This window comes from Channa argus, chromosome 7 (assembly GCF_033026475.1).
Source record: "Channa argus isolate prfri chromosome 7, Channa argus male v1.0, whole genome shotgun sequence".
NCBI classification, from domain to species: Eukaryota; Metazoa; Chordata; class Actinopteri; order Anabantiformes; family Channidae; genus Channa; species Channa argus.
Genome location: NC_090203.1, coordinates 16,653,344 through 16,665,331, shown reverse-complemented (window position 1 = coordinate 16,665,331; position 11,988 = coordinate 16,653,344). Strand labels below are relative to the sequence as shown.

At 37.4% G+C, this 11,988-nt stretch overlaps 1 long non-coding RNA gene across 1 annotated transcript in view; it reads right to left on the bottom strand.

Moving 5' to 3' along the window:
* Window positions 1-5,677: 5,677 nt before the first annotated feature.
* The window catches only part of LOC137130727 (uncharacterized), a 144,524-nt gene continuing 138,213 nt past the window's right edge, over window positions 5,678-11,988 (bottom strand). Inside the window, exon 7 of the long non-coding RNA XR_010914885.1 lies at window positions 5,678-11,571. This is a non-coding gene — a long non-coding RNA (uncharacterized lncRNA). The remainder of the gene's footprint in view (window positions 11,572-11,988) is intronic.

Here is an 11,988-nt window from a genome sequence, read left to right as displayed (position 1 = left end):
TTACTTGTTTATACAACGATCACCAAAGTCCTCAAAGATTTAATAAAGACACTGTGATGGCCACAGCCTCGGACACACCCTAAGTTTATTTCGTAATGTTTTCACTTACCTTTTTCTTTAAGTTTGGTTTCTGGTTATTAAGTTTAAGTTGTATTAATTTAATTTTTCTTTTTCTTGAGTTATTTTGCTGGTCAGGGGGTGTTGGGCATCCAGATAAAAGATTGGATTGAGGCCTTTGTCAACTTTAAATACTTCCTACTGGGCCTGGATTATACCAAGTACCCCGTTTGACGCAGGGAGGGGAAAATATGGGGAATATGTTTCTTTAGATGTTATAGGTTATTAAATGTTGTTTGGTTCATTATTTTGTTATTGCTTTTTCATATTTGAGTAATGGGATGATGTTGGTAAACTGTTTGTCTAGAGTTTGTTTATAATTTGTCCAGTTATAGTTATGTCTACTCCTTGTGTGTCGTATTGGTTTGGCCAGCCAGTATATATGTTGCCCCTTGTGCCTCACTCAGGTGAGGTTTGTTTTTTTGGGTCTCTGTTGTGATTAGAACTTATGTTGTAATTTCAGTTGGATAGTTTAAGTTCATCTATCTTTTTTTGACCTCTTTTAGGGCCCACATTTTGTTAATAAATTACAATTTCTTTGTATATGTTACATTTGGGTAAATAAAACCCATTTTCTTTTGTGACTTTACTCCTGTGTCCTGTGTCTAGCTGCTCGGTCCCTGACAGACACATACATAGTTCATGGAAACAAGTTTGGTTGAATAACCATTTTTATGTGAACTGAATTAAGGGAAATAATACTATATTAATATTAGTGTTAAATCTGTGGGTTTAAATCTGTGTTTTCCATCTTTAATGAACTAAAACATCTTTATAAGCATAAAATCTCTGTGTTTCTACACAAAAAGAGACAGAAAATGGAAATATCCATACATTTCATAGCATTCACTTTGCTGGAATTTACACATCCTGGGTTATTTTTTTTTTTTACACGGGTAAGAAAAAGTGGCTTTATATTTCAAAGTCTTTTATTTTGTTGATTCATCTATCCCCTTTATTTATTATTATTTTGTTGCTCACTGAATTATTTACCCGACTTTCACTTTTGCTCCTTTGATAGTTAGTGCAGCCACTAAAAGCCATCAAATAGAAAAATACAACTCTGGGTCATAGTCAGTAGTCTGGCCTACATAGTTGACCTATACAATTATTTATACAAGTTTATGTCATTTGTGCAAACAATAATGTATTACAAAATCCTCAGGAAGCATTTTGCAGCCAATTTGACCAAAGGAAAAATGTTCATGAAGCAGTATATGGACTGAGAAAATCTGTGTTAACAGGAGGTCAGGGTGAATGGACAAAGGACAAAACACTGAATTGTGAAACAGTATTTTTAAATGGTAAACATTAACTGCATCTTTTTTAACGTAACATGACAATAAAAATACTGTAACGTTAAAGAAGTATTCCAGGATGATGAAGGTTTGGTATGCCAACAAGGCACCAACAGCATACTATCTCGTGAGATGCCAGCCTATGGGTTGTATGAAAAGGGTAGAACAAACAAGCAATCAATAACTGTCCTGACAGCCATAAAAAGACCGACATGTCTGAATTTTGTAGGTGGGCCATAGCTGAACCTGTCTGATTTTGAACTAGCCTGTATCATTTGTGTGGTTTAGATGACACAAGCATAAGTATTTTATTTCATCATAAATGCAGTCTTTCAAACTGTTCACATGCTGCAAACTGGGAGGCCGAGGTCCCATTCAGAATGTAAATGGTGAGAAAACCATCAATAACATCTAACACACAAAATCATCAGAGTTGTCCTACAGTAGGTTATCATGGGGAATGACTGCAACTAAAAGACTATGAGTGGGTCACATTCTTTTGGCTTCTCTTGAATTCCCATGTGATTTTGTGGGCTAGAGGCCAGAATCAATTCTTTCATATGCAAACAGAGGAGTTTTTTCAAATGTTTCAAGTTGTGCAAGTGTGTTTGGTGATCTTAAGTCATATTGCCACAGGAGGTAGTTACTGAAATCTGGGTTTGGAAGAAAAGCAAAAAAAAAAAAAAATGGTAAATGGTAAATTTTGAAATCAGTCTGTCTGGGCTGTTGCACACAGACATTACTTGTTTCTACACCCATAGCTGCAATTGGAGAACTCGTCCACCTAGTGAGCCCAAAAATAAAGGCCTCTAAAAGCAAGAAAAAAAATGTCCTTAATATTATTATTATTATTATTAGCTCTCGCTGGCCAGTGCACATTAATCAGCACTGAGCAGGTTTTCTTTTCTAAATGTGATGGGGTTAGTCCCAACAAAAATATAACCAAAAACACATAATAAACATTTAGCAATACAATAAACAAAAACGAGTAAATGCATCAAGGCATAGGCTTAGTTTAAGTTTAGTTTTAAAAGTGCTGTATGTTGTGCAGCTCCTTTTTTCCATGGGCACAATATACCAGAGGGTTTTTGCTCCCACCGAAAAGGATGTTTGTCTAAGTTTGCTGTATCTAAAGAGAACACCGCAGTCTCCTTTGAAACATCTCTTGTTTTGCTGTCCATACAGAAAGTTTAACAAAATTGCTCAAAGAAGGGGCTGCCAGTCCATAATGAATGATAAATATGAGAAACAAATACATATAAATATTTCAAGCCTTCCAAACTGAGTAAGTGGTATCTGTAGTTAGTATTAGTACTAGTAGTACTTTAGGTGTTTATTTATTGAGTATGGAGGCTCCAGTTTGACTTCAACGCCTGAGACTTTACCTTAAGTGTGAGAGGATCATTACATGCATATACAGTACGCTTTTGCAGCATTCAATGGCTGATATGGCCTAAGAAGCCGGAAGTTAGACAAATAGAACTTAATTGTTTAGTATCTCCTAACATGACTGGTTAAATTATTATTGAAAACATTTAAAATGATTCATAAGTCTAAGATACTATTGCTCTGTGTGGTGATCATTTCTTTCATCCAGCCACTTCGCTAAATTTAGTGTCAGCAGCATTTTATCCAACACATGCTCCTGTAAGAATCCATCCACTTAGGAACCTTGATATGTGTATACATGGCAGAGAAAGTTGTGTTTACCAAGCAAAATATACAGTGCTCATAAACTATTTAGGACACAAAATTAATAGAACCTGGTTTTCTGCACTTTTATTCATATCATTGTGGTTTTGTTCCAGGAAATATACTTTAATGCTAACATTGTTACAGTTCCTGGATTTTAGAGAGGGAGCCCGTATTTTGTTTAACCTCTAAACAAACTTATGCTTTAGTCCTTTGTACTTTCTCTGACTTCACTTATGGTAATATTGCTTCCTAAAGGACGATAACACATTTTAATACCTACACATTCTAATGCTTACATGGTGAAAGACATTTACTTCAAGACAGTATACTACTAAGTGGTCAACACCTTTACCTTCACATTATCTTAAATCCTACCATACCATCCTGGCTTATCGTTTTACTCAGACCCACATTTAAATCCAAGTTTGATGGCTGGACAAGCTGACAGATGGATGTGGGGGGATCGATGGACCAATAAACAAATTGTCAGACAGATGGTCACATGAACAAATGAATGGTTGGACAAGTGGATGAGTAAAGGGATGGATGGATGGATGGATGGGCATTTTTACACATGGTTGTCTGTCTGCATTCCTGTCATATCCTAAGCTGATTTTTCACCCAGTAAATCTGTATATGTGTGCATACAATCATAGGCAACAACTTTTCTTTCCTACATTATGTGGGTGCATGTGTGTATGTCAAGCAGCTTTGTTCAGCAGACCGGTTGTCTTGAATGGAAGTGCCTCAGATGGCATGATGATATTTATTCAGAGGGGCATATTTGATTTCTGCTTGGATCATTTTTCACAGTAAGCTACTTGTTGTTGAATTATGCGAAATTTGGCAAAGATGTGAGACATCACTGGCTCTTAGCTCGGGCCTAATGGACCTACAAAATAGTACCAAAGTCAAAATTAAAGACAAAATGTGAAACCAAAGAAATGATGTGGGATGTAGAAAAAAAGAGTTTGATTTGGCATATTACAGTAAATGCAACACACAAATCCTGTTTTTGCGAAGATGTCAATCAGTATGTAGGTGTCTAATTATACCTCAGCCTACATTACACATGTGCTGGGATACTTGTGGACTTAAATTACACTGAAACTCTTAATTGCTTCACGTTTTGATCTCTGAGTTGGTGCATGTGTTACTGTGTCTAGATGCATGAATACAAAGCAATACAGATGCATGTAGCAAGCCCGAGCTATCCCTAGAGCTTTAAAACTACGTAAACAACAGATGGTATAATTCTCTTTGCTTGGATGCATGATTTCATAAACCAAATTTATTGATGTTATATATTTATTATACTGTGTTATTCATTATGTACAATTGTTAGGTGACATAGCAACACTAATTGCTATAACAATCTGTAAATCATAAGTTACATTTATTATCATATACATTTTATTATTACTGCGGATCATTTATGTGTTTTCAGGTTTTCAGTCCTTTGCAAATGTTTTATTGATTGTGTAGGACCACTTTAAGTCTTTGTTCCTTTTCACCCTCAGAGGTTTAAGTTGTAAATAGCAATAACCTTACTAGAAGAAAGAACTGGGAATGAGTCATTAATTATGGAACAATGGTTTGGCAAGAGGCCACTGAGTGCAATCTATGAATTAGGAGCTGGCCAACAGTTCCATTTGCATAATACTGGGGGACTAAATTGCGATTCCAGCGATCTATTGAGAAACAGTTGTGGGGCAAAACTAATGCATCTAAGTCAAAGGAAGCTAGGCACACATTCATAATAAATTATCCCACATCTATGCAATCACTTGAAGAAATGATTGCTCTTTCCTCTCTCATTAGCCTTTCCTCTATATTCCTCTCCTGTGCATTTTCTCTTGCCCCTCTTTTTGCCTTTCTTACTTAATTCTAACTCTGGCCTCATTCACATCTGTACAAATGCAAGCTATTATCCAAGTGCACTCCATTGTCTTGTTCCACCTTTCCTTAGCCTCACTGTTCCTCACTGCCACTTAGGTGAATCTCTGTCCCTGTGCATTTAGCAAAGCAATGACAGGTGATGCATGGTAATGACATCAATTACTGAAAGCTTTTCCTCAGAACATCCCACAGACGTAAAAGCACAACTAATGTTTGTATAAAAAACACAAGAGAGGTTTTCAGGACCATGAATGCAAGATTTTGTATTATTACATGAGGAAAGAATAAATCATACAGCAGAATAAAAACAACACCTATCTATTTTGTGTCTCATACTTCTAGTTCTATCTTTGCATTTTTTCATTGAGGTCTTGTCAAAAAACAATTATATTAGATCAAGGAATTCTTAGACATAATAAACTATTATACTCATATAGTACTATACTACTATATGCTTTATTTTGACAAATTTCAAAAGAGTACCAATGACTTGTACCATGACACTCAGGCCACTTAACATTTTTAATCTATTTATGTACATCACATGTGTCATGTCATTGCTAATGCAGACTGCATGTGGCTACATGCCTTTATGTTAAAATACATCCAGTCCATATCTAATTTATAAGAAACCTGCTACACATAAAAAAAGAATGTCAGATGTGTGAAAGAAGATGTGTTAGAAGAAATATCCTATAATTACTTTAAAATGAGAACTGTGAAATGGTGACTGTCACAAGATTTAGTTCTCCTGGGGCCTGAGGGCATATAGTAAGTGCAAAATTAATAAAGGGTAAAGCATAAAGCAAGAGAGAAAATAATACAGACAGACAGAAAAAGATAGAGATATGTTCACAGAGTATGTGTACTGTCATGTGTCTTTAAGCCTTCTGCAACCCTGACAGTGTAACTGTAAATAAAGGTTACAACAGCAAGGCCACTCAGCAGGGGGGGGTCCGCCTGCCTCAACCCATGGTGCACGTCAAATGGTCTCCTTTACCCTCCACTGTCCCTCTGCATTGCCCCTAATCTTGTCTGACAGTCACTGAGAATCAATGCAGAAAAGTGACTTTTCTTTTGAAAATATGTGTCAACAATAATCCAGTCTAATGGCCACAACCAAAACACACGGAAAGTGGGAGAGTCTGAGGTTAGAGGCATTCAAATTGCGACAGACTTTATTTATTTGATTTGTTGTTTTACTTTGAATCTACACCTGATAGATCATTTAAAGTACTCAGCTTAAGTCCTTATACCTTGCACCATGCATCAGGAAATGTTAAACAAAAAAAGTATACAATTATTGGTGGACACTGATACTTGGTTGTTTAATTCAGTCATTCCTAACATCATTTTTTATTGTACAGGTGATGAAAAGTACATCCTAAACACATTTGATAAACTATATATAATATATCAAACTAAATGTATATATGTTTTTTGTCATTTATTTATATTTTCTGTCCTACTTGTGAGGATTTCAAAGGATAACTGGGAATAACTGTGTGGGGGGAATCTGGGGAATTCTCAGGTGCCAAGATGTAATTGTCAGTTAAGATGGAACTGTGAGTATCTCTCCTAGCGCAATACATATAGAGTAGGCTTTTAAAGGTTTCTGTGGATAGGGGCTCTCAACTAAGGCTGAGGATCTAGAGAATGTTACACATCTAACTGATTTGGATAAACTGTATATGGTCTATAGAAAATACAAATCGCCCCCACATACACACAAGTATTACATTTATATTGCACACATCCCCACACAAACTACTACGTGTAACAGTTATTACTTACCTGGGCTCAAGCCACAGCAGTGAATGACACAATATTTCTTCAAACATCTACTGTGCTGTGTGTAAGTTTGTGCTGTTCTTTGACTAAAGCCTTTTGTTCAAACACACGTAATCTATGTTAAAGAGAATATTAACATTCACTAAATGAAAATTCTCTATACAAAATGACAACTGCCCCTTTTATAAAGTGTTTTTTTAGTGCTCTCGTCAGTATATTTATTAAGCCAGGTATACCTTGATATAAAAAAGAAATCAAAGCATACTTGTAGGTGTTTAAAAAATAAAGCACGGATACGTTACCCAACTGTAAATATGATGTAGGTGATGAGTGGAAAAGTACCTGTGCCAGATTATCCTATTAGACTGGCAACAAGTGCAGGTATTAGTGCCCCACTTGGATCATGTCCAAACACACGCATATCACACACACACACACACACACACACTCACACACACACACACACGCACACAAACACACAGAGTGTCTGCCCTTGCAGGTGTTTGGCTTGCTAACAAGCATCGTCTCATTATTCTTTTAGAGAGCTGATTAACCACTGGGATTGTCACAATCATAATCACTAATCAGCTGATGAAAACCACAACATAATAATTCAGGAGCTTGTAAGCCTCCTTGCCATGGATGTGTTTTAATAGTAAATATTTCATAGTTTGTGTATTATCTACTCTGTACCACATAGCTTGTTTATGCCTCTGCCTCATGTTTGTTTAGGATGGGCAGAAAAAAAAAATCCCTCGTTTTCTTATTTGGTTCTGATAACTTTTCGAAAACTTTTAAATAATGCATAATGATGAAGATCTGAATGATGATGCCTTAAGTGTTACAAGTGCAGAGACAATGTTTCAGAGTTAGTTAGTGTAACATGGATTTTATATCACAGGATAAAAATATGACTAAACCACTGCATTAGGGGATTGCAGCTCCTGTTCATGCAGGAACTGTGGGGTATCCTGGGATTTACCCTTGGCTTATTGCTATGAACTAGGAAGGCGAGAGGAAATCAATACCTGGTGACAGGTAGTCAATCCTGACTCTGACTCGATGCTGAAACTCCACTCTGCTTAAAGGGACGAATCTTGCCCACGCACAATCAATCTCAAAGGAAGCTGCAGAGTCAGGATGAAGAAAACTTCATGTAAATTAGACCAAATAAAAATAAATGGCCTGGCAGCATCAATAAATAACTTTAAGTCCAGCTGTCCCTGACTGGAAACAAATTTATATGGACTCGTACTAAGAGCATTTACATGTGAGTGAGCTGTGGTGGTTTTACATGCCTGCGCTTTGAATGAAAAGAAATCCTGACACATCAAAAAAAAAAAACGAAAAAAAAAAAAAACCTGAATCTCCCCTTCAGCACTGAAGCATTGCCACACAGGAAAAAAGCTAGTTCAGTCTTTTGCTGTGCTTTAATAAATCAGATGCTGTATTTCCGAGTGTAAGCAGGACTTGATTATCAGACAATATCAGTAATCTTGCAAAACTCCTCTAAGCTTAGGTGTTTGTTAGGTTTTCTTCTCCTGCCCTAAAAAATACCTCACAGTTTTAAACGGCCTTACATTAATATTTTCATTGTGGACCACGTTACCATTTTTTGTTTTGTGAAATGATAGTGTAATAAATGAAAGTCTTTTATCTTTTTATTATATTTTTTGATAAAATATTATCAAAAATATTTTCCAGTGTGAATGTTGATATAAAACTCTATATCTGTCCATTTTATACTTTTGTATAATGTAATGTGCTGTTTAAAAGGGAAAGTGACCAACATGAACAGAACAGAGACACAGAGCCAACATAAAAAAGTCACCTAGCAAAGTTTGTAAAGGGCTACATTATTCCACAACATTTAACAAGAGCTAACCATATTTATTAAGTATCTAACCCTGATGTGTTTGTGCCTAACACTAACCAAACTGCTGCACAGCATTAATTGAGTATTTAGAGTTAAAACTAGTGTAAAAATGGCCACCGTTTGGCACCATGCTATTATGTTTTTACGGCATAGTTTTGACGTGTTGTGTTGGTATTTACCCACAACAATAGAATTAAAAATCCTTTGATAATACATATGATTATTAAGGCCTTTTTAATAATGTTTGAAATGTTTTTTAAATACTTTGATTATACACTAGAGTTTGACAGGAAATATACAGACAGATTGGGACTGGGATTTGAACCAGTAGCTCTATTATTGCTACTTGGACCCTCTGCCCACAGCCTTTTGGATTAACACCAGAGACAGAATAGTAGTCTACACAGCCAAAAACCTAGCTTTCATTTTATAAGAAACCACAAATGTAGCCCTAATGAATTGTTACATTTATTCATTCCCTGGGTCAAATTGGTTGGTTTAGTTTATGGCTGACATAAAAACATGCAGCTTGGGCATCCACAGTACAGGACCTCATCGACTGTACAAACCATGGTAAACTCGCCACAACCAACGGGCTGTATCTAGCTTTGGCCCATAGTGTTAAAAATACATTATACACATCATATATTGTATGCACAGTCGGTAGTCAGTTAAGTCTTTTCCCTGTAGGAAGTCTAGTTGAAAAATCAGTGACCTTGAGAGAACAGTCTTGAGTACATTCGGCTTCATTCTATGCCTCCTACTGCTGCTTTGACAAGTGCAACCCAATCAGACATGTTGGTTCAGACTCCATCATTTCACTCTCTGGTGACTGTAAGGGGGTCATAGTGTGTGTGGATGTGTGTGTGTTTGTGAGAGAGATGTGTGTCCTTCTGTGTGGATACAGTAATATGCTTATGGGTGACATTCATTTTCAATTATGACTATATGTGGACAGTATGGGTATAAGCTTGTTTGGGGCAATTTGTGGTGTGTCTCAGTGTGTGAATGAGTATCTGTGTGTTGGGGGCATCCATTCACAACTAGTGATAGTGACATGATGAGAGACAGCCCGGGGCCTAGAGACCTGAGGATACAAAGACCCCTGACACATCTGCCTTCAGGTGTGTGTGTGTCAGAGAGGGACACCAGCATTTATATGTGTCCAGCATCACTATAGGGTGTATTTATGTGTGTGTGTGTGTGTGTGTGTGTGTGTGTGTGTGTGTGTGTGTGTGGGTGGTCATGTGCATAAGATGTAGTGTCAGTAGACTGCAGTGGTAACTAGCACCAGAGGAAGACACTGGGCACCTTTTTTGTCAGACTGTCCTATACTGAAAGAAAGAAAGAACAGACCTTGAAGCAGGGGCAGTTGTCCTTTGTGTATGGTTGGCTGGGGGGTAGGTGATGTCAACCCCTGACAGGTAATTTGGTCTGAGCCGAGCTCCCTGGGGCCGATAATACACACACGCACTGTCTCGAACCTGGCCCAAATCCCTTTAGCTACTCTATATTTGGGTGTGCTCTTCAAAAGGACATTAGGAAGACACATGCAGTAATGTCAAGTTTACAACAGAGCAAGAGGTCCAAATCTTTAAAGGTTCCACTGAACACATCTACTGCACTTAGCATGTGACCAAAAAAAAAAGAGAAAAGATCACAAGATCATTTTTAAGTTTTAGCAACTTGGCACTAAAAAGAGTAAATGATGAATGAAAATCATGACTCCACCTTTGCTGAGTTACATAATCTTTTTAAATAAAAGTTTGTTTGTTTGTTTTTCTTTACCTATTTTAGGATTCTGTCTTCTTAAGGTATCTTTTAAGTCTAACGTAGGGTATATGCAGGACTATGGATGTCTAGCTGATGGACAATTACTGTGTGTCTCTCCACACAGAGAAGTGTGGCTTCCACTTTGTCTGCCCAGCTGCCCCTATAGATCCCAGCTGTGTTGTGGTGGGAATGAAGCCATGGTGAGGGTATGTCGGGTGAGTGAATCCTTACATATTAGATTTAGGGCAGACAATCTAAATGAGGAGACTCCTAATGGCTAATATATTGTTGTAGATATGTACCTACCTTTGTTCCTATAAGAGTAGTATGGAATGAAATCCAATCTGAAAATTCATTTTGTTCAAAACACTTACAATATTGAAATAAAGTTTTTTTTCTCTCTGTACTTATTTCCATGACAACACTGTTGATCTGTTTCCTGGCCAGTGTTGGACTGTCTGTATTTAAATATGTCTTCACAATTTGTCACAAATACTGTATATCGTCTGACTGGTTTGATTCCTCATTCTGCCCAGGTGTGTGTGTGTGTGTGTGTGTGTGTGTGTGTGTCATTAAAAGCTGACATTATGGACTTATCAGAAAGTAATGAGTGAAGGTCCACTAATAGGAAGGCCCACCATCAGAGCAGTTTCAAGTCTCTGTGTCACAGCAGTCTCCATATATCCCCTGGTGTGTGCTGAATGTCAGAACACTGGTTGGCCTGGTCAGTGCTGCTTTGGCCTCACTGGACTCACTAACTGCCTAGTTTATGTCGGTCTGTCTGTTTCATAGATAAATTTGGCCTGGGTTGACTATGGCCTGTCTGTCTGCTGCCCAATTATTTTCCCTGAGCCAGGACCCCTGAACTCTCGACGTCTAGCACAGACATGTTGATCCCATGTGTGCTGTAGCCGTGTCACTGAAGGTTGGCCTGGTCAGCACTGCTTCAATGAGGCAGGGGATGTCTGCCTGTTAGTCACTGGGTTGGGCTGTTCAAAAGATTTGTACAAACAGCTATGGACGACAGAAACAGTGTTGTCGCAGGCCTACTTCCAACTTGTTTTGCTGGATATGGATCATCTTTGAATGTTGATGGAGCTCTCCACAGGTATTTAACCTCGGCTAGAAAATAATACAAGTTTACAGTAACAGTCACATTTCATACATAATTACATCCACACACAAATATACAGGCATACACCGGCAGTTTTTTTTAAAATGAATTTCTTCCTATGAGGTTTCAGTCTCAAAAAGTGTATAAGCAGCAGCTCAATGACAGCTTTGGGTTTGTAATGCAACATATCAATCCCTTGATCCCTTGAGTGTCAGAGAAACTGAGCACTCTACTGTGTCAGTGACTAAGACTTTTTGAGAAGATAGATAACAGAAAACAAACCAAGAAAGAGGCAAAATATCAAAAAGGAATAACTTTACTTTGAATATAGCAATAATACACAGTGTGGATTAGGGGATACAATACGCTACACTATCGTCTTGATCACTTTGCAAAATTAGCACTAAACAACATCATTGTCTGAC